This window comes from Notechis scutatus, chromosome 4, assembly GCF_049901735.1.
Source record: "Notechis scutatus isolate UNSWTSFEM ecotype Mainland chromosome 4, rNotScu1.2, whole genome shotgun sequence".
Classification (NCBI taxonomy): Eukaryota; Metazoa; Chordata; class Lepidosauria; order Squamata; family Elapidae; genus Notechis; species Notechis scutatus.
Genome location: NC_142012.1, coordinates 158,947,455 through 158,969,145, shown reverse-complemented (window position 1 = coordinate 158,969,145; position 21,691 = coordinate 158,947,455). Strand labels below are relative to the sequence as shown.

At 43.8% G+C, this 21,691-nt stretch overlaps 1 long non-coding RNA gene across 2 annotated transcripts in view; it reads right to left on the bottom strand.

Annotated features, from left to right (window-relative positions):
- LOC148130976 (uncharacterized) overlaps nucleotides 1–21,691 on the bottom strand; it is a 224,504-nt gene that overhangs the window by 746 nt on the left and 202,067 nt on the right. The window lies entirely within an intron of this gene.

The following is a 21,691-nucleotide window of genomic DNA, read 5'->3' as shown; positions in this document are numbered from 1 at the left end:
CCAATATCTCTCAGGGGTTGCCACAAAGAAGAGGGAGTCAAGCTATTCTCCAAAGCAACTGAGGGTAGGACAAGAAGCAACAGATGGAAACTCATCAAGGAGAGAAGCAACCTAGAACTAAGGAGAAATGTCCTGACAGTTACAATAATTAATCAGTGGAACAATTTGCCTCCAGAAGTTGTAAATTGGACAACTATTTTTCTGAAATGGTTTAGGGTTTCCAGCCTAAGCAGGGGGTTGGACTAGAACAGGGGTCGCCAACCTTTTGGACCTCAGGGACCACCAAACCCATAATTTTAAATCTCAGGGACCACTAATATGAATTTTGACTGACAGTGGCTTGCTGACATTGATGAGAGAAAGAGAGAGGGGGGGGAGATCTGATATAACTTCGGAGGGCTGATCATGATGTTTTCTCTCTCTGTGTGTCTCTCTCTCTCTCACACACACACACACAATGGTCCCTCACACACCCTCACACCCTCCAAGGCAGTCATATCCCTGGGAAAATCCCCCCAAAAGTCTGCAAGTAAATTCCCCACCCCGTTTTCCTATCGATTGATCAGTCTTTATTTGGGATTGCAGGATACCATTTCCAGCTCCGTTATTCAGAGGGAGAGAGAGGGAGAGACTTTTGAGTTCATGCAAGGAAAGCAGCAGAAGCAGCAGAAGTCTTTCTTTCTCTCCCCCCAAACTCCTCCAGAAACTAGTCTTTGCCGGCGTAGACCCTTGGAGCAGGATGCCTTGCAGGGTCCCAAAGACTCATACCTGGCAAAGTTTGGGGGAAGAGAAAGACTTTTGCTGCTTTCCTTGCATGCAGCCAAACCAGAAGAAGAAAGAAGTGAAAAGAAGCAGCCTGGTGGCCAGGCAAATTCCCCCCCCCCTCTGCCCTTTCCCCCCTCCCCTCATTACCTCATGTTACACAAGCCTTGTGTTCCTGCAGGCCATGTGGGTGGCGCAGCCTTGTGTTCCAGTGCAGCCTGGATTAATTGCTTTGGGGGGGGGGGTGCTCTGGGGGTGACATTTCTCTGTAGACCACCAAAATTTTCTCTGCAGACCATGAGTGGGCTGCAGACCACCGGTTGGAAACCACTGGACTAGTAGACCTCCAAGGTCCTTTCCAACTCTGTTTATTCTATTCTATTCTATTCTATTCTATTCTATTCTATTCTATTCTATGCTATGCTATGCTATGCTATGCTATGCTATGCTATGCTATGCTATGCTATGCTATGCTATGCTATGCCATGCTATGCTATGCTATTCTCTGTGCTGTGCTGTGCTGTGCTGTGCTATTCTCTGTGTTGTGCTGTGCTATGCTATGCTATGCTATGCTATGCTATGCTATGCTATGCTATGCTATGCTATGCTATGCTATGCTATGTGCTGTGCTGTGCTGTGCTGTGCTGTGCTGTGCTGTGCTGTGCTGTGCTGTGCTGTGCTGTGCTATTTTGTTATTTTGTATTTTGAAGACCTGTTGGCTTAGCACTGTTCCCAGACAATTTGCTGGCTGGAGACGATACCTTCATAATCCAATCCATCTAGAATTCACAACACTGAGTAGGAGCACTGACTTGGATACTATGGGAATCAGATTCATACATGGCCATGATCCCGACCAGGTCTTTTCTTTCTTCTTTCTTTAAAACATATACAGGTAATCCTCAGCTTATGACCATAATTGGGACTAGAAGTTCTGTTGCTAAGTAAGGCAGTTATTAAGCGAGTTGCACCTTATTTTATTACCATTTTTGCCAGGATTGCTAAGCGAATCACTGCACTTGTTAAGCAAATCATGAGATGATGGTTGGTCCTTGAACAAATCCGGCTTTCCTTCTTGGCCTTGCTTGTTGGAAGCCAGCTAGGGAGATCACAAATGGTGATCACACATGTCCCCAGAACTCTGCAATGGTTGTGTGTACATGCCAATTGCCAAGTGCCACAAATTTTGACCATAGGGATGCTCCAACAGTTATAAGTGTGTGGATTGGTTGTAAGTCCTTCAACCGTTCTTCATATGAGTTAGCCTCCAGCCCTCTCATCCTCTTTGTTGTTCTTGTCTCACACGTGCTTTTTCAAGAGGCAACAGGACTTTCTCATTTTTCCTTTTTCTTTGAAGTCGTTTCGCTTCTCATCCAAGAAGCTTCTTCAGCTCTGACTGGATGGTGGGGAATGGAAGGCAGCTCGTCCTTTGCATTCTTTTAACTGGTCGTTAAGGTCACCTGGAGGTTTATCTGTGTCCTCGGGGTCACCTGAATAGGATAAATGGATGTGGAGCCTTCTTTGTTGAAAGGACTGTATTATAGACTGGAGAGAGATGATGTCGTATCCCCTTCTCTCTGTGGAGAGATGGATGTCAATTTTGACATGGATGGCCTCTTTAAAAGGATGCAAATGACCAGCTGCCTTCAAGGAGTATAAATCCTTCCATGCCCCACCATCCAGTCAAAGCTGAAGAAGCTTCTTGGATGAGAAGCGAAACATCTTCAAAGAAAAACCAAGGAAGTCCAGTTGCCTCCTGAAAAAGCACTTTTGGGACAACCATGACCTGGATGACTGAGAATCTCCATAGAGATTCTTTTATGCACTCTTTTTAGAGTCTCAACATCTTTTTTATAACATGGTGACCAAAACTGGGTGCAGTATGCTAAGTGTGGCCTTACAAAGGCTTTATAAAGCGGTATTTCATCGACACGGTGCTCAGAAGCTAAGACACTGAGCTTGTCAATCAGAAAGTTCGGCTGTTCGGCGGTTCGAAGCCCTAACGCCACATAACGGAGTGAGCTCCTGTGACTTGTCCCAGCTTCTGCCAACCTAGCAGTTCGAAAGCATGTAAAAAATGCAAGTAGAAAAATTGGGACCACTTTGGTGGGAAGGTAACAGTGTTCTGTGCGCCTTCGGCATTTAGTCATGCCGGCCACATGACCACAGAGATGTCTTTGGACAGCACTGGCTCTTCGGGTTTGTAATGGAGATGAGCACCGCCCCCTAGAGCCAGAAACAACTAGCACGTATGTGGGAGGGGAACCTTTACTTTTACATTTTACATTTACATTTACTCATACTTCACACAATCTTGATTCTATCCCTCTGTTAATGCAACCTCGGAATGCATTGGCTTTGGGGGCTTAAAAAATGCCATCTAAATTCTAGGAATTGTTCTAGGAGTTGACATCCATATACTTAAAAAGTTGCCAAGTTTGAAAAAAACACTGATTTAGAAGACAGTTCTTTATTAGCCGTGCAAAGCCGATTGCAGTCCTGCTTTGTAAAATGCAGTTGCCGACACACACAAAAAAAAGCCAACCAGAATGGTGGCTTCTGAGAGAGAGAGAGAGAAAATGTAGCTTCAGGACTGGCCAACCACGTCTCCATCACGTTGGCCTAACTAGGAGAAGTTATAAGTGTCTCCCACGGAAACTTATTCATCACAACATAGGAACGCTCAGAAATGAGAACGCTCTGCCTGAATTCAACTTGCCAACACCGACCTAAATAACTTGCCTGGGAGAAAAAAAAATTGTACAGTGTGTGTGTGTGTCTGTGTGTTTGTGTGCATTTAACTTTCCTCCGATGCTATCAGTAGGAAATAAATCACCAAATATTGTTCTTTAGCTGCGAACGGGCTTATCCGTCAGCAAGGTTTCTTCTTGACGGCATCGGATCCTGGCTTTCTCTTCTTGGAAAAGGAGCTAGTTAGTCTTGCAAATGTTTTAATACCATACCCGGCTTTTAGAAGAGAGGGGCTGGGGGTGCAAAAAGAGGAGGGGTTTTTTTTCTCTCTCGTAAACTGATGGGAAAGTAGCCCAGCAGCTCTTAGGTTACCAATCCCTAAGTCCTGATCTCTTTCCTCTTTGGGGCCTTTGTTCGAAGCCACCCATCCATGGAAAATCAACCCCTTTGGCTTATTATGTATTCTGTATCTGAGGTGACCAAAACTATTTCCTGCATCTGGCGTTGGGTGCTAATTACCTGCTCAAAGACCTTGTAAATGCCTCCCTCAACTTGTCACGATGTTTCCCCCCCAAGGAAAACTCCACTTTTTCCAAACCTGGGCACTTTTTCTACCTTTTCTATTATTATTATTATTATTATTATTATTATTATTATTATTATTATTATTATTATTATTATTATTATTATTATTAAACTTCATAAAAGTTTGAACAGGCCGTCCTGTTCTTTTCCCTCACTTGCGGGTCTCCCACAAAATGCAAGGTCAGTCTTTTACCAGCTGCGGCTGGCCCAGCGCCATTTTCCCCCCTCCTCCCCCCCAAAAAGGGCAGGGGGGGGCTGGAAGGAGGGCAGGCTTGGAAAGTAGGGGGATCTTTTCTCCCACGGAGGGACTCCTCAGCGTCTTTGTGTGGTTGCTGGCATTTTTCCTCCCCACACACTGTGCAGATGTATTACTTAAAATTTATCTTGAGGCCTGCCTCCTTCCCGAAGCAAGGAGAGGGGAGGGGAGGCCCGGGAGGGGCACCGTAATAAGCGTAGCCCCCCCCCCAATGGGCAATACCAAGATACAAAGTCCATTCAGTGTATTTAGGATGGAACAATAAAACAGATTGAAAAGGCCTTGCACCTGCTTAGAGTTCTTGCCCTTTAAAAGGCAGGGTAGACTGAAAGGTCTTATTTTTAATAATAATAATAATAATAATAATAATAATAATAATAATAATAATAATAATAATAATAACAACAATAATAATAACAACAATAATAACAACAATAACAACAACAATAACAACAACAACAACAACAACAACAACAACAACTGCAGAACTAGAGGTGATCTGAAGCTTACAAGGCAACTGGAGGAGTTAAAATCCATCTCCCTTTCTCTCTCTCTCTCTCTCTTCCCTGGTTGTTTTCTGAAAAATTAAAATTAGGAGCAGGAGGCACGAAAATTCAATTAGGGAAGAGAAAAAAAAAAAGAATTCCATTCTCCTCAAGTTCAATTCTCCTCCACCGTTGGCTGCGTTTTATGATAATTATTATGAAGAAGGGGTTTTAAATTGGGAAATTGTAGGAGGGACGGGGCTTTAAAAGCTCTTCTGCGGGAACACAATTCCAAGATTTTTGTGAGTGCTTTTAAGGGGCAGCCTTTTTTTTCTCTCTCTCTCTCTCAAGAGGCAACTTCAACAAAACTCAATCTTGGTTGCATCAGCCTCAGAAGGGCTCAATCCTGTCAAGGCCAACCCATGAAAATGCCGTTTAATTCTCCAGGAGGGAGAACGTTTTGAGGGGTTCTGATTGACTGGAAGGAATGGGACATCCAATGGGGCGGGACTTGCAGTTCCCTCCTCCTTCCTCCAGGCACCGCCTCCAGGAATCCACCAATGACAGGATAAAGTTTACATACTTTGATTCTGGGATGGATTAAGCAGAGAAAACCTATTTCTCTGGCAAGGCAGGAAAGGTCGGTACAGGTCATCCTTGACTTATGACCACAATTGAGCACAACAACATTTCTGTTGCTAAGCAAGATGGCTGTTAAGTGAATTTTGCCCCATTTTGCCACCTTTCTTGCCGCAGTTGTTGACTGAATCACTGAAAGTTGTTAAGTTGGTCACACGCTTGTTAGGTGCATCTGGCTTCCCATTGACTTGGCTTGTCAGAATGTTGCAGAAGGTGATCGCATCATCCCTCCAGGACACCGCAGCAACTGTCCTAAGTACGAGCCGTTGCTACATTCAAATTTTGACCACGTGACCATGGAGCTGCTGCAAACGATCATTAAGTGTGGAAAAACGGTCACAGGTCACTTTTTTCAGGGCCGCTATAACTTCAAACGGACACGACAGGAATGGTTGTAATTCGAGGAGGGTGGGGGGAAGCGAAACGATTGTGCAATCACATTGGCGGGGCCTGTTATAAACTATAAAGGATTCTCATCCTGCTCATTGGCAGCATGGCTCAGCCATTGCCATAAAATATAAAACTGCTTCTAATATAAACATGACAATGGCTGTAATACACTGTAAGAAGAGGGGGGAACAGTAAGAAAAAGGATTGTCACAAAAGACCCAGAGTAGAAGCACTGAAGGTTTTGTGTGCATTATTTGACCAGCGGTGAGCTTCAAAAATTTTAGCAACGGGTTCTCTGCCTGGTTGCTGGGTGGGCGTGGCCATGGTGGCTGTGGCCTAGTCAACCTCCTGCACCATGGCAGGGGGGTGTTTTTGTTCTCCCGGGCTCTGGAGGTTTTCAACCTCCGGGAGGCCAAAATGGCCTCCCAGGCTCCGGAGGCTCTCTGAAGCCAAAATGGGCCATTTCCAGAAGAAGGGGTTTTAAATTGGGAAATTGTAGGAGGGACTGTGAAAGCACCTTCTGCGGGAACACAATTCCAAGATTTTTGTGAGTGCTTTTAAGGGGCAGCCTTTTTTTTTCTCTCTCTCTCTCAAGAGGCAACTTCAACAAAACTCAAATCTCAACAAATAAATCTTCAAATTTATTTTCAACTTCAAATCTCAACAAATAATAAATAAATAAATAAATAAATAAATAAATAAATAAATAAATAAATAAATAAATAAATAAATAAATAAATGAATGGCAACTTCAAATCTCAACAAATAAATGCTCTGTCTTACATATTGGCAAAAAAATCAGAAAATAAAATACAAGCTGAATAGTCAAGATCTTGTTGATGACCCAAGCTCTGTAAAGGACCTTGGAATACTCACCTCTAATGATCTAAGTGCTAGAGCCCACTGCAACTACATAGCCAAAAAGGCATTAAGAGTTGTTAACCTAATCCTACGTAGCTTTTTCTCTGGTAATATCACACTACTAACCAGAGCATACAAAACATTTGCTAGACCAATACTCGAATACAGTTCATCAGTCTGGAACCCACATTACGTATCTGATATTAGCACAATTGAGAAAGTCCAGAAATATTTCACAAGAAGAGTTCTCCACTCCTCTACTCGCTGTAGAATACCTTATGCCACCAGACTTGAAATTCTAGAACTAGAAAACCTTGAATTACGCCGCTTCGGTCTGACTTAAACATGGTATATAAAATCATACATTGCAATGTCCTACCTGTCAATGAATACTTCAGCTTCAACCATAACAACACAAGAGCACACAATAGATACAAACTCAAAGTTAACCGCACCAAACTTGATTGCAGGAAATACGACTTCAGCAATAGAGTGGTCAATGTCTGGAATACTCTACCCGACTCTGTAGTTTCTTCCCCAAACCCCAAAAACTTTAACCTTAGACTGTCTACTATTGACCTCACCCCTTTCCTGAGAGGTCTGTAGGGGCGTGCATAAGCGCACCAACGTGCCTACCGTCCCTGTCCTATTGTTTCTCTTATTCTTTTATTTTTCTTATATGTACCCATTTCATGTATTCACAACTATGGTGGTTTGAGAGAAGAAAAATGCCTGCTGGCCGCGCTCGCAGGGGGGTTACCAGACAAATTTAAAAAATTTAAAGTATACAAAGCTAGATTTAATTGATCTTGAATCGCCGAAGCCCCAAATCGCCGGAAGCCCCAGGAGCTTCCCTCCTTTTTATTTAATTTAGTTAACATGGTCTTGAGTAAGTATCCACAGTCACATGTATATACTTCCAGGGCGCAAATGATGGATATTGAGTAACATCCATTTGCCAAATCATTGAAGGTTTCAACCCTCTGGGGTTAACTCCCATAGGGATATTCGTGCCCTGCTTTGAACAAGTTGGACATTGTTGAATTATGGCAGCAGCTTCTGCAGTAGTAAGTTTAAATTGCTGTGCCAATGCTTTAGCGTTTTGATGAAAATAACTATGACTGTCCCATGGCTGGACAGTGAGGACTGAAGTTACAGCACTGTCAGCTTTGGCATTACCTTGTGATAAAATTCCAGGCAAATTACTATGACTACGAATATGAGCAACAAAACACACATTCACACGCTGCTCCAAACATCCTTGTAACAGCAAAAGCAATCTTAAAATATCAGGTGATATTCCAGGAGACAAATAAGAACCTGCTACAAAGGGTAACAAATTATACACATACAATGAATCCACTATTAAATTAAAATCCTGATTGTGAAAATTTTGAAAAGCCAAAACTACAGCAGCAAGTTCTGCCTGCTGGGCAGACTTCTGCTCTGAAGTCACTTTTGTATGCCAAATTCCAGATTTATCTTTCCAAACACAAGCACCAAAAACTTTCCCTCCGTCAGTAAAAACTGTAGGAGCATTTGATATGCCCAATGGTATCCTTTCTTACATTTTGGGCACACTGATTTAGGACGAACACCCTGTCCCATTGATCTCTTATTTTGCTGACTTTGACCTCCTCCAGGAGCCCGACATTGCGCTTTAAAATGTCCAGGCTTCCCACAATTGAAACAATTCCCCTTTTGAGCATGTCCTGTTTGTAAAGCCAGAGCTAAAGTTTCCATGTTAAAAGACTGACTCCCAACCTTCCTACATGCATTAATCAAATCTGCGATTTCTCTCTCTCCACTTGCTACCAGTGGATTTAAAATCTTTTGCAATCTGTGTTAGCTTGTTCTACTGCTAACTTAAAAAGCAACTCTTTCTGGGCGAATTGATTATCAATTTGTCTTTCAATAGCCAATTTCAATCTGCTAATGAAATTTTCATAGGGTTCATTGTTCCCTTGTTTGATGTTAGTAAAGGTCTTCTCACCACCTTCGCCGTCAGGGAGAGACCCTATGGCTTGAAAAATTATTTGTGGGAGAAGAATGAACCCTTCCTCAGGCATACCATCTCTCTGTTGTTCCACTGTTGTAAAATTACCAGCTCCGTAAAGCTGATCTGGGGTAACATTTGCTGTTCCCCTCTGGACTGCCAGCTGTCTCCATTTCTGATCTAACACCAAATATTGAGCTGGAGTTAAAATCATATTCAACAGAGCTTTCCAGTCAGCCGGAATCATTTTATTTCCATAACCAACTGCTTCTAACAATGCCTGAGTATATGGCGTTCTAACACCATATTCTTTTGCTGCTTGCTTAACTTCCCTCAAAATTCTGAGCTGTAAAGGCTTCCACTCCCGCTCATGGATTTAATGCAGCATCCATGACAATTTCCACTGGATTAAGTTGAACCTCTACTCCAAACTCCACCAAATCATCTCCTGATAGTTCCCCTCTATTCTTTGCTTCTTGAATAGCTGCAGTAACTGCATCCACCTGAACCCTTAAAGGTAAACTCTTATCCTCTGACAAAGTATTGCTAGCGCCGGACAGTCCCCCAGATTTATCTGGAGGTGCCGTCAGGCGGCAACAAACGCACCGCATGGTAAAGCGGCAAACCTTCTTCGGGGGTGCTAGGAGCGGTTGTTCATAAGTAGCTAATGCATCCATAATCACTCTCCAGGTTAACAAAATTGAAGAAGGGCACGAGGTTCCTCGTGCAAAAATTTCCCTATCTTTTTCCAGGACTCTACTTTAATACTACCTCCCTCCGGATATGACTTAATATTTTTCCAAACATACTGTAGTAAGTCCTCAATTTCTTTCTTTCCTACAGCACAACCCCTACTGCCAATTCCAAACCCAAAACTATTCCCAATGATCCCTCTCAATTCCCTGATGTGCTCTTTCTGAGCCTTCGAGAGATCTCCCCATACTCACGAAAAGAATCTATCTTCGGCCAGCGAAGAAGATGAGGGCCCAGTCGACGTCCGCGACGATGAGTATAGGATGCGGAAAACGTATAGCCTTCCAAGCTATCACGTCGGGGTCACCATTTATGGTGGTTTGACATTGAAATGAGACACAGGGAACTGTCTCTGAGAAAAATGCCAACCCTGAGAGAACTCAGGTAGCAGTATTTATTGAGAAAAACACAAGCAAAATATACAGTATGCATATTCAGAAAACAATGACCTCAACAGGAGATTACTTCACCAGCATGAGAACACACAATCTTGGAAAGTCCCAGATGTTACCTTGCTAGGGTGAGATCATTCAGCCACGGAAAGTCTCATGGGAAAGTTTGGAAAGTCCCATGAGAAAGCACAACTGTGTATCTTGTACCTTGAACTTTCACCCATTTTCCTATTCCTTCTAAACTGGCAGAATCAAAACAGAATGAGGCACTCTGAGCAAAGATACTCCTACCCCCACCAAGAATGCCCACATCTTCCTAGACTTACTGCTAGTTATACAAAGGCCTTACAGAAAATGATAAAATGATCAATAGGTTATATTACCACACACAACTATGTATACACTTATACTTATTATCTTGTAAACAATTGGCAAATCAAATAAATAAAAATAAATAAATAAATAAACTCAATCTTGGTTGCATCAACCTCAGAAGAGCTCAATCCTGTCAAGGCCAACCCATGAAAATGCCATTTAATTCTCCAGGAGGGAGAACGTTTTGAGGGGTTCTGATTGACTGGAAGGAATGGGACATCCAATGGGGCGGGACTTGCAGTTCCCTCCTCCTTCCTCCAGGCACCGCCTCCAGGAATCCACCAATGACAGGATAAAGTTTACATACTTTGATTCTGGGATGGATTAAGCAGAGAAAACCTATTTCTCTGGCAAGGCAGGAAAGGTCGCTACAGGTCATCCTTGACTTATGACCACAATTGAGCACAACAACATTTCTGTTGCTAAGCAAGACAGCTGTTAAGTTAATTTTGCCCCATTTTGTGACCTTTCTTGCCGCAGTTGTTCACTGAATCACTGAAAGTTGTTAAGTTGGTCACACGCTTGTTAGGTGCATCTGGCTTCCCCATTGACTTGGCTTGTCAGAATGTTGCAAAAGGTGATTGCATCATCCCTCCAGGACACCGCAACTGTCATAAGTACGAGTCAGTTGCCAAGCATTCAAATTTTGACCATGTGACCATGGAGCTGCTGCAAACGCTCATTAAGTGTGGAAAAACGGTCACAGGTCACTTTTTTCAGGACCGCTATAACTTCAAACGGTCACGACAGGAATGGTTGTAATTCGAGGAGGGGGAGGGAAGCGAAACGATTGTGCAATCACATTGGCAGGGCCTGTTATAAACTATAAAGGATTCTCATCCTGCTCATTGGCAGCATGGCTCAGCCATTGCCATAAAATATAAAACTGCTTCTAATATAAACACAACAATGGCTGTAATACACTGTAAGAAGGGAGGGGGAACAGTAAGAAAAAGGATTGTCACAAAAGACCCAGAGTAGAAGCACTGAAGGTTTTGTGTGCATTATTTGACCAGCGGTGAGCTTCAAAAATTTTAGCAACGGGTTCTCTGCCTGGTTGCTGGGTGGGCGTGGCCATGGTGGGTGTGGCCTAGTCAGCCTCCTGCACCATGGCAGGGGGGGGTGTTTTTGTTCTCCCCGGGCTCTGGAGGTTTTCTTCGAACCTCCGGGAGGGCCAAAATGGCCTCCCCAGGCTCCGGAGGCTCTCTGGAAGCCAAAAATGGGCCATTTCCAGAAGGCCCGTTTTTCACCCTCCCTGTGCACCCTGCACTTACCTGCATCCAAAACCGGCTGCGTGGGGACTTCTGGGAGGGAAGGGGAGAGGTGGGCGGGGCCATCCAGGAGTGGGGGTTCTTTGAACTTCACAGAATCTTAGCTAGGGGCTCTCCCGAACCCCTACGAACCCCCAGAAGCCCACCCCTGCATTCGACCCATCAATATTCTGTTGAGTAAATGTACCTTTGACCGGCAATACCTATCAATTGCATCAATGCAGTTCGATTTAGAGTAGAGCTGGAAGGGACCTTGGAGGTCTTCTACTCTAGGCCAACCCCCAGCTCAAGAAGGAGACCCTGGCCTATACCATTTCAGACAAGTGGCTGTCCAATCTCTTCTTAAAAACCTCCAGTGATGAAGCACCTACAGCCGTGATGGTGAACCTATGCCACGCGTGCCACAGGTGCCACGCAGAGCCATTTGTGCCGGCATGCGAGCTGCAGGCAAACTTACTGCACATGTGCACGCCTCACAGCTGATTTTCGGCCTCCCAAAGGCTTGAGGAAGGCTTCTGCAGGCTTCTGCAAGCTTTCCAGGCCGAAAACTAGCCCCGTTTTGTCACTTCCGGTATTTTCAGAAAAACAGGAAGTGACGAAACAGGGCTAGTTTTCGGCCTGCAAAGCTTGCAGAAGCCTGAAGAAGCCTTCCACAAGCTGTTGGGAGGCCGAAAAAGGCCTCAAACCAGCCGAACATCAGCTGTGAGGCACAGTGCAGGTAAGGAGGCAGTGGGGGGGGGGATTGCACGTGCATTGCCTTCTGGTGCTGGCACACGAGCACGAGCATGCAAGCACATGCACAATTTTTGGCACAGGAGCCCAAAAAGGTTAGCCACCACTGACCTACCACATGTGAAGACACTCTGTTCCACTGGTTAATTGTCCTCACAATTAGGCAGTTTCTCCTTCATTCCAGGTTGCTTCTCTCATTGATTAGTTTTCATCCATTGTTTCTTGCCTTCTGGTGCTTTGGAAAATAAGTTGATCCCCTCAAATACTGGAATACTGCTATCGTGTTACCCCTGGTCTTTCTTTTCTCTAGACTGGCCATACCCAGTTCCTGCAGCCATTCTTCATATGTTTTAGTCTCCAGGCCTTTAATCGTCTTAGTTGCTCTTCTCTGCACTTTTTCCAAAGTCTCAACATCTCTTTTGTAATGTGGTGACCAAAACTGGATGCTGTATTCCAGGTGTGGTCTTACTGAGTTTGTCTTAAGAAAAATGGTTATTTAATTCAGTTCTATAGGGTAACACAAATTGATCTGTATCCTTTAGTATTTATTTGGGCAAATATAAATTCATAAGAACATAAGCGAATGAGTGAGAGCCTGCCAAAATCCCATTCACTAATTTTTTACATTGGTGCCAGTGATGACAATATTGTATTTGACTACATAGGCCGGTGTCAAGTACACACAATGCAGTCAACTCCAAAGAGATTGGGCAGTTGTTGGAGCAGGAATTGTGGACATATTCATGGATATGTTACACCTAAACAAATAGATCAAATGATGTCATTTTTACAATTGGGGAGAATCAACTGTGATTGTTTCTATACTACGTCCAAACTTGTAAGCCAACCCCCATTTTATCCTGGAGTTGAGAAGGTCTTTGCATTTTAATTCTGTAAAGCTTGATTCGGTTTGTCTGTATAATATTATAATTTTTCATTTATTCCTCCAACATCATAGGGAATTGAAATATTTATATTAGGTTTGTGGTGCTTTAAACATCTCAAAACCTGAGAACTTGTAAGTGTATACACAGATAGTCCTTGACTTAAAACCATTCATTTAGTGGCCATTTGAACTTAACAAAAGCACTGAAAAATGTGACTCAAAACCAGTTGCTGAACTTACAGCCATTCTAGCATCCCCACAATCACATGGTCAAAATTCAATATTTTCTGCTAACCAACGTGTATTTCTGAGGCTTGCAGAGTCCTGGAGTCAGCAGCAGGAGAAGGAGGAGAAGGAGAAGGAGAAAGAGAAGAGAAGAGAGAGATTCTCAGTCATCCAGGTCATGGTTGTCCCAAAGGTGCTTTTTTTCAAGAGGCAACTGGACTTTCTGGTTTTTCTTTGAAGATGTTTCACTTCTCATCCAAAAGCTTCTTGGATGTGTAGTGAAATGTTTTCAAAGAAAAACCAGAAAGTTCAGTTGCCTCTTGAAAAAAAGCACCTTTGGGACAGAGGAGGAAGAGGAGGAGGAGGAGTTGGAGGAGGAGGAGGAGGAGGAGAAGAAGAAGAAGAAGAAGAAGAAGAAGAAGAAGAAGAAGAAGAAGAAGAAGAAGAAGAAGAAGAAGAAGAAGAAGAAGAAGAAGAAGAAGAAGAAGAAGAAGAAGAAGAAGAAGAAGAAGAAGAAGAAGAAGAAGAAGAAGAAGAAGAAGAAGGAGGAGAAGAAGAGGAGAAGAAGAGAAGAAGAAGAAGAAGAAGAAGAAGAAGAAGAAGATCTGATCACACTGTTTAGAAATTTTGTGCAAAGTGAAACAGTTCCACTCGCCAGCTGCAGTAAATAAAATAACCGCAGTGGGGTGATTTTCAAGGCTGTAAGAGGCTTTTTGTCTTCGTCTCATTCCCGGGGCCTCCAGGGTTTCTGAGTTCCTTCTCCACAGGTTCTTAATGTTTTGCCTCTCGGGTACAAAGGCCCCTGTGCTCAAGCCCCTCTTTGGAAAGCTCAGCCCCAATCTTGCACATGCTGAGGGTTACTAACAGCAGACTGAAATGTTGCAGGCAGGGAGGGGGTTGGGGCTGCCGGGCACCAGCAATTTAGGATTTCAGCATTGCGGGACAGATTTTTCTGAGTGCATCAGGAGACACAGGCTGGAATGGAAAAAAAAAAAAATAGCCTTTTGTTGACATCTTAACCCTTCCGACGCCAGCCTTTCTTTTCAAGCCTGCTCAGCCCACATTGTTTAATAACGCTAGAAGCAGGCTCAGATTTACAACTTAAACTGAAGGTCTCATGCTTTGCCATGCACGCTCTGGCCGTAAAACCTTCTGCATTTTTCAGAATTGCACCTGTGGTGTATCTGTTTTGGCTTTCTTGTTCATGGTACCAGCTTGGATTTAGAGGGCCGTTCAAGAATGTTGACTCGTTTTGTGTGTGTGTGAGAGAGAGAGAGAGTGTGTGTGTTTTTAAAGCACACTTTGAAATGTATTTATTCTGCCAAAAAGGGAGGGGGACACAATTTAGCTGGTTGCAATTGCATTTCAAAGCATTCCCAGCTGATTCCTTTCCGAGGAGCTTGTTTAACTGTTTTACTGCGGATTTGAGCCACCTATGATGGCTCAACCCTGCATTATTTTACTGAATTGTTTAATTTTATTCTATCTGAATATATAAGCCGCTCCACTCCAACGCGCTTTAAATGAGTTTGAGATTCTTGAGTGCTAAAAAAATTTTTTTAGGAAACCCAGTTTCTGGTTTACAAAATCCAGGGAAAACTTAAAAGGAAGGGCTTTGAAAAGAAAAAAATTGAAAAGAAGACTGTGTGGTTTGACCAAAGTAGCCATTGTTTGAGGTGAACAACCACATGCTAGATTAAAACGAGGATCCACTTTAAGAAGTGATTACTCAGTAATAGATTCGCGGTGGAGTTTGATCTGTGGAATTTCATTTTGAAATCTTTGAAAGTCAATTTATTTTAAAAGTCTTAGCAGCACAGACTCAGCTTTACATTTTTCAAGAAAATCTGTGGTGCTGTCTCAACCCCACTGCATTAGCGCTAAAATCTTTGAACACAATAGATTCAATCCTGAATAAGCAACAAGAGAGATTCACTATTGCGCTCTCAGTTACATTTAAATAAATAAATAAAATAACACACCCACCCCAATGCAGTGTACATGTAGTCCTTGGCTTACAACCATTTGTTTAGTGACCAGTTACAATAGCGTTGAAAAAAGCGACTTATGACCATTTTTTTTTCATACTTACTGCCAGAGGTGGTATTCAGCAGGTTCTGATCAGTTCTGGAGAACCGGTAGCGGACATTTTGAGTAGTTTGGAGAACCGGCAAATACCACCTCTGACTAGCCCCGCCCCCATCTAGTCTCTGCCTCCCGAGCCCCAGCTGATTGGCTGGGTCTTCTTTTGTTACCCTGCACAGGAGAACGGAGCTGCAAAGCAGGTTAGTGGGGTGGGGAGGGAATGGGGATTTTACAGCATCCTTCCCCTGCCATGCACACCAAGCCATGCCACACACACCAAGCCATGCCCACAGCCCCAATAGTAAAAAATTTTGAATCCCACTACTGCTTACTGCTGTTGCATCATCCCCGGGGTCATGTGATCATAATTCATTAGCTTGGAAACTGTCATGTATTTGTGACAGTTTCAGTGCCCTAGGGTCACGTGATCCTTTTGTAAACTTCTGATGAGCAAAGTCAATGGGGAAGCTAGATTCACTTAACAACCATGTTCCTAACTTAAAAACTGCAGTGATTCACTTAACAACTGTGGGGAGAAAGCCCCACCCCAAAGGGGCCAAAGATCACTTAATACCTGTTCTTGCTTAGCAATGGAAATGTTGGCAATTTTTAGAACCCTTCCATGCACTTACAACCTGTGATGACCTGGGGCATGGCACAAAGGCAACTCAGCCAGAGAATAAGTATGTGGCCCTTTATTATCTCCAACTTTGCCCCAGTGATCCAGTTACTTTCCAATCTGGAGAAAAACTCTTCCACGAACCTGCAACAGCCTTTGGCTGCAGATATTCCAATCCGAACATTGTAAACTGAAAACTTTAAACTATAAATCCAACAAGGCAAAATAAGGTAATAAATCCGGCAGAGCAAGATACAGAGTTCCAGAAATGAAGTAACAAGGCAGTAAATCAAACCAGTTAGGAGGATGCCAGGAACTCATAACAACAGCCAACAGAAGATAAACTCAAAGTTTGTGCCTGACAAACACCTCTCCCAACTGGTTCTCCTTTAAAATCCCTTCCCAGGTGTGCTTTCTGAAGGGAATCAGGGCCCTTTCCTCCCTCGTAAGCCATGCAACCCACTTTGCTCTCTTCTCCATTCTTCCCTGTGTGCCCTCTGAACCCCCTTCTCCCTTGTTCTACCTCTTCCCTGCTCTGCCCAACCTGACTTTGCCCTTCCCCAGTTTCCTCCACAGCCAACAAAGCCACTTCCCTACTCTCTGACGTCTTCCTCCTAGGATTCAGACTCCAATGGGGGCATGACACAACCATTGCAGCATCCTCACAGTCATATGATCAAAATTCAGGTGCTTAGCAACCGGCATGTATTTATTATGGTTTCAGCACCCAGGGTCATGTGATTGCCATTTGCAGCCATCCCAGCCCAGTGTCTAACAAGCAAGGTCAATGCAGAAATCCTGATTCACTTAATGGCAGTAATTCACTTAGCAACCATGGCAAGGAAGGTCATAAACTTAGGCATGACTCACTTAACAACTGCCTTGTTTAGCAATGAAGATTCTGGTCCCATTGTGGTCATAAGTCAAGGACTACCTGTAACCCAAAAATGTCAGAATGCACAAAGTTGGAGTCAGGTAAGGATTAGAGTTTGGCTGCCTTCTCCCCAGTTTAATGAAAAGAAGGACTAGGGGTGACATGATAGCAGTGTTCCAATATTTCAGGGGTGCCACAAAGAAGAGGGGGATCAAGCTATTCTCCAAAGCACCTGAGGGAAGGACAAGAAGCAATTGATGAAAACTAATCAAATAGAAAAGCAATCTAGAGGTAAGGAGAAATCTCCTGACAAAACAATCAGTGGAATAACTGGCCTCCAGAAGTTGTTGATGCTCCATCACTGAAGGCATTTAAGAAAAGATTGGACAACCACTTGTCTGAAATCGTGTAGAGTTTCCTGCCTGAGCAGGGAGTTGGACTAGAAGACCTCCAAGGTCCCTTCCAACTCTGTTATTCCGTTGTCTGATTACTGAATGTGTCCTTTTTCAGGATCACAAGGTATTCTGAGCCATAAACCAATAAAATAAACTGAGTTTATATAATATCCCAACAGATGAGAGTATTTGGCCCATTGTCCCTGGTTTTTGAAGTTAAGCAGAGTCCGGTACAGTTAACATTTAAATAAGACATCAATAGCAAATTTCCCACTCTTAGGAATGGAAAAATATCTCGGAAGAGTGCAATGGTACTGCACTTCTCTATTGCCACCAGAAAAGGAAAGGACCACTCAGTCTCCTTAGTTTAATTTCTCCTCCCATCAATCCAGAATTATTTTATTATTAGTCTGAGGGGTTATATTGATGAAAACATTAGCATGCATTGTTCTTTGGAGATAATGATGGTCTACAAATGATCACCGCCCACGTGAGGCTATATAGGGACATCATCAGATGTTAAGCCGTGACCATGACAAGGTTGATGATGACACCCAACCTAGATGATTCTCCGTTTCTCTGCCGGAAGGTCTCTGCTTCACTGAAAGACAAACAGTTTGCAAATTTATTAGCCAGCTCTTCTGTGTTTGAAAGGCCAGAGGCCTGGCAGGCGTGATTCAGGAAGGTTGAAGTCCAGTAAATTCTAGAGAGCAAAGCTATTATGTGAATGATCAAGAGCTCTAGGCTCTTCAGTCAGTCAGCCAGTCAGTCAGCTGGACCAACAAACAAACAGCCTGGTCACCTGCCCAAATGCGCATGATGGGTGCAAATGTGAGACTCTGATTGGGACCCTTTGCATTCACCAAACACCTGCAGGGATTCCAGGAAGGCTGGAATGTCTTCCACTCTGATGCATCCAGAAAAAAAAAAAAAAAAACATCCTGTCCCAAATGGACACAATGCTGGAATCCTGAGAGATGCTGGATAGCTCAGAGAGATCAGCTCGGGTCTAGGCTCCGGCTGGGATGGAAGGACTCTTCGAATGTGTTTTTTCGCCACCCCCGTGGAGGAGCGTGGTGCAAGCGTGGTGGAGGGGGATCAAGCTTCAGGATTCCCACGGTGCCTTGCACCTGCTTGGAAAGAGAAGGAGAAGCAGTCACAGCTGAGCATTCCAAGCAAGTATTGCGAAGGATGCAATTTGCAACTATTGCAAATACTGCAAAGGATGATGGAATTTCAATACCACCATTGGCCCTTCGCAGGAAGGAAGGGAATTGGCAACTCCTATTGTATAGTTTAGTTTAGTTTAATTTAGTTCAGTTCAGTTCAGTTTACTGTAAATTACACCTTGTACAATGAAATTAAATGCCATCTTCATTGTACATTGTAACTATAAACATAAAATACAAACACACATCCTTCTCATTCTGTACAATTGAATTGCATTAATATTGCACTGTACAGTAGAATTCAACAGAGCTACTGCCCTGGGATAGAAGCTGTTTTTCAGCCTATTTGTCCTTGTTTTTATTATTCTGTACCATCTGTTGGATGGCAATAGTTCAAACAAAGGGTACCCAGGATGAGATGGATCTTTGAGAATGTGTTGAACTTTCTTCAGGCAGTGGGAGCTATAAAGCTCTTCCAAAGAGGGGAGAGGGAAACCCATGATCCTCTGGACAATGACGTTAACCCTCTGGAGCGCTGTCCTATCTGCCCCTGTGCAATTGGCAAACTATACAGAGGTGCAGTAAGTTAAGATATTCTCTATGGTGCAGTGGTTTCCTCTGGACAGTAGGGTCAGCTACAGATAGTCCTCGTCTTATGACCACAATTGACCCCCAAATTTCTGTAGCTAACTGAGACACTTAAGCCAATTTTGCCCCATTTTACACTCTTTCTTGCCACAATTGTTCAGCAAATCGCTGCCATTGTTAAGTTAGTAACACAGCCGTTAAGTGAATTGGGCTTCCCCATGGACTTCGCTTGTAAGAAGGCCACAAAAAGCGACCACTGGGACGGTGTCCAAAACACATGACTGTTGCCAAGCATCCAAATTTTGATCACGTCATTACGGCGGAATGCGGCAGTCGTAAGCGTGAAAGCAGGTCAGACGCCACTTTTCAGTGCCATTATCATTGTAAACAATCAGTAAATGAGTCGCTATTAAGTCGAGGAGTAGCTGTACAAGGAAGAGAAAATTCGAGTCAGTTGCCAAGTGTTTGAATTTGGATCACATGACCCCCATGGGGAATGCTGCATCGGTCGTAAGTGTGAAAAACATAAGTCTTTTTTTCAGTGTATTCATTGTAACTTCGAGCGGTCGCTAAATGACCAGTCGAGGGCAACCTGTATAAAGTCAGTACAACCCATGATTCTCCATTGAAACTGGAAGAAAGAATCTGTCAGGATTCCAGCAATCGCTCTAATTAAATCATGATTCTGGAGCCAAACTTCAAAAAACTTCAAACACTTCTCTCAAATAAGTCTCCCTGTATGCGCTCATTCTCCTAATGGGGAATTACCTCTACAGATTTATTACAGGCGACATACTGGCTGGCACTGCCCTGTATGAAGCCAACTCTGGCATATGTAATTTATAGACACCTGTGACCAGGGGTGGGATTCTACCAGTTCACAATTATTCACTAGAACTGGTTGTTAACATTCTAAGCAGTTTGGAGAACCGGTTGTTAGAAGAAATTACTGGCCTAATCCTGTAAGGAAGGCAGGAAGGAAACATTCTGGTGTTGCTTACAGAAACTGCCTCTCCATTAACCCTTATTACGTTCTTGGCAGGACTAGACTTCCTGTCTCAGGAACGTCCCTGGAGTTTTTTCCCCCTCCTTTGCTGGTACTTTGCTTGTGTGGAGTGACCATTGAAAAAAGTGACTTATGACCGTTTTCACACTTACAACTATTGCAGCATCCCCACAGTCATGAGAGGCCAGGCGAGAAGATGTGTGCCTCAATGTGAGTGATATTGAGTTGGCCACGCCCAGCCAATAACATGACCACCAAGCCATGCCTACCAACTTAGCCATGCCCACAGAACCGGTTGTTAAAAAATTGGAATCCCACCCCTGCCTGTGACCCTGTTTCCCCCTTCCCACTGTGTGTCTCATAAACCAGATTCTCCAATTGAGCAAGTTCACGGGCTGGGTGTCATCATTCACATTCTCCAATTAAATATATTTGCGGGCAAAACTCTGGTATTTTAGTTACAATCTTTTAAAGATAAGAGTTGGAATGTATTTTTGCTTTCAACTGCTCTTCCAAATTTCCTTCCTACCCCCCCCCCTTTTTATGGCAACTACTAAAACAGGCATAGGAATGTTTTATGAGTTAACATAAACATTATAAATGGCTTTCTGTATGCTTTCTTCTTGAAACAGCCACTACTTTTAAACAGGGGTTCAAACACCAATAGCACTTAAGATTTATATACCACTTCACAGTGCTTTTACAGCCCTCTCTAAGCGGTTTACAAAGTCAGTCTATTTGCGCCCCCAACAATCTGGGTCCTCATTTTACCCACCTCGGAAGGATGGAAGGTTGAGTCAACCTTGAGCCTGGTGAGATTCGAGCTGCCAAATTGCAGGCAGCCAGCAGTCAGCAGAAGTAGCCTGCAGTACTGCACTTTAACCACTGTGCCACCACAGCTCTTGTTTGTTTCCTTATGCTACCCAACAAAATGAGTTATTGAGGAGTGAATTCTGCGATGAAGGCAGATTTGTGTAGGATTGAGAGAAGACTAAGGCTGGATACCTCCTAGCCCAGAAAGAGTGGGGTATTAGTGAAACAATTTGATTCAGAGTTTAGGGCCGTGATGGCAAACCTATGGCATGTGTGCCAGAAGTGGCATGCAGAGCCACTTCTGCTGGCACCCGAGAGGTCACCCGGAAGACCCCCACTGTGCATGCATGCACCTGCCCCCTAGCCAGATGATTGTCGGGTATCTGCTGTCCATGCGCAGGGGGAGACACATGCGAGGGAGATGCACGCACATGCACAGAGGCATGCAGTATGCAGGGGGTTGCGTGCACATGCACAGAAGCATGCGGTGTATGTGCAGGGGGTTGTGATTGCCTTTGCAGGGGGCAGGGGGAGTTGCGCGTGCATTGCATCATAGGTGTAGGCACGTTAGCGCACACGCGTGTGTGTATGCGAGCACATTTTTGGCACTCAACGTGGAAAAGGTTAGCCATCACTGGTTTAGGGTAACCGTACAATAACCACAAATTTGTCCTAGCAGTTCAAAAGCTTTGCAACTGCAAGTAGATAAATAGGCACCACACCAGTGGGAAGATAATAGGGTTCTGTGCACCTTAGGCTATAGCCATGACCATGGAAAATGTCTTCGGACAACACTGGCTCCCGGGGCCAAGAAACAGGGATAAGCACCGCCTCCTTGAGTCG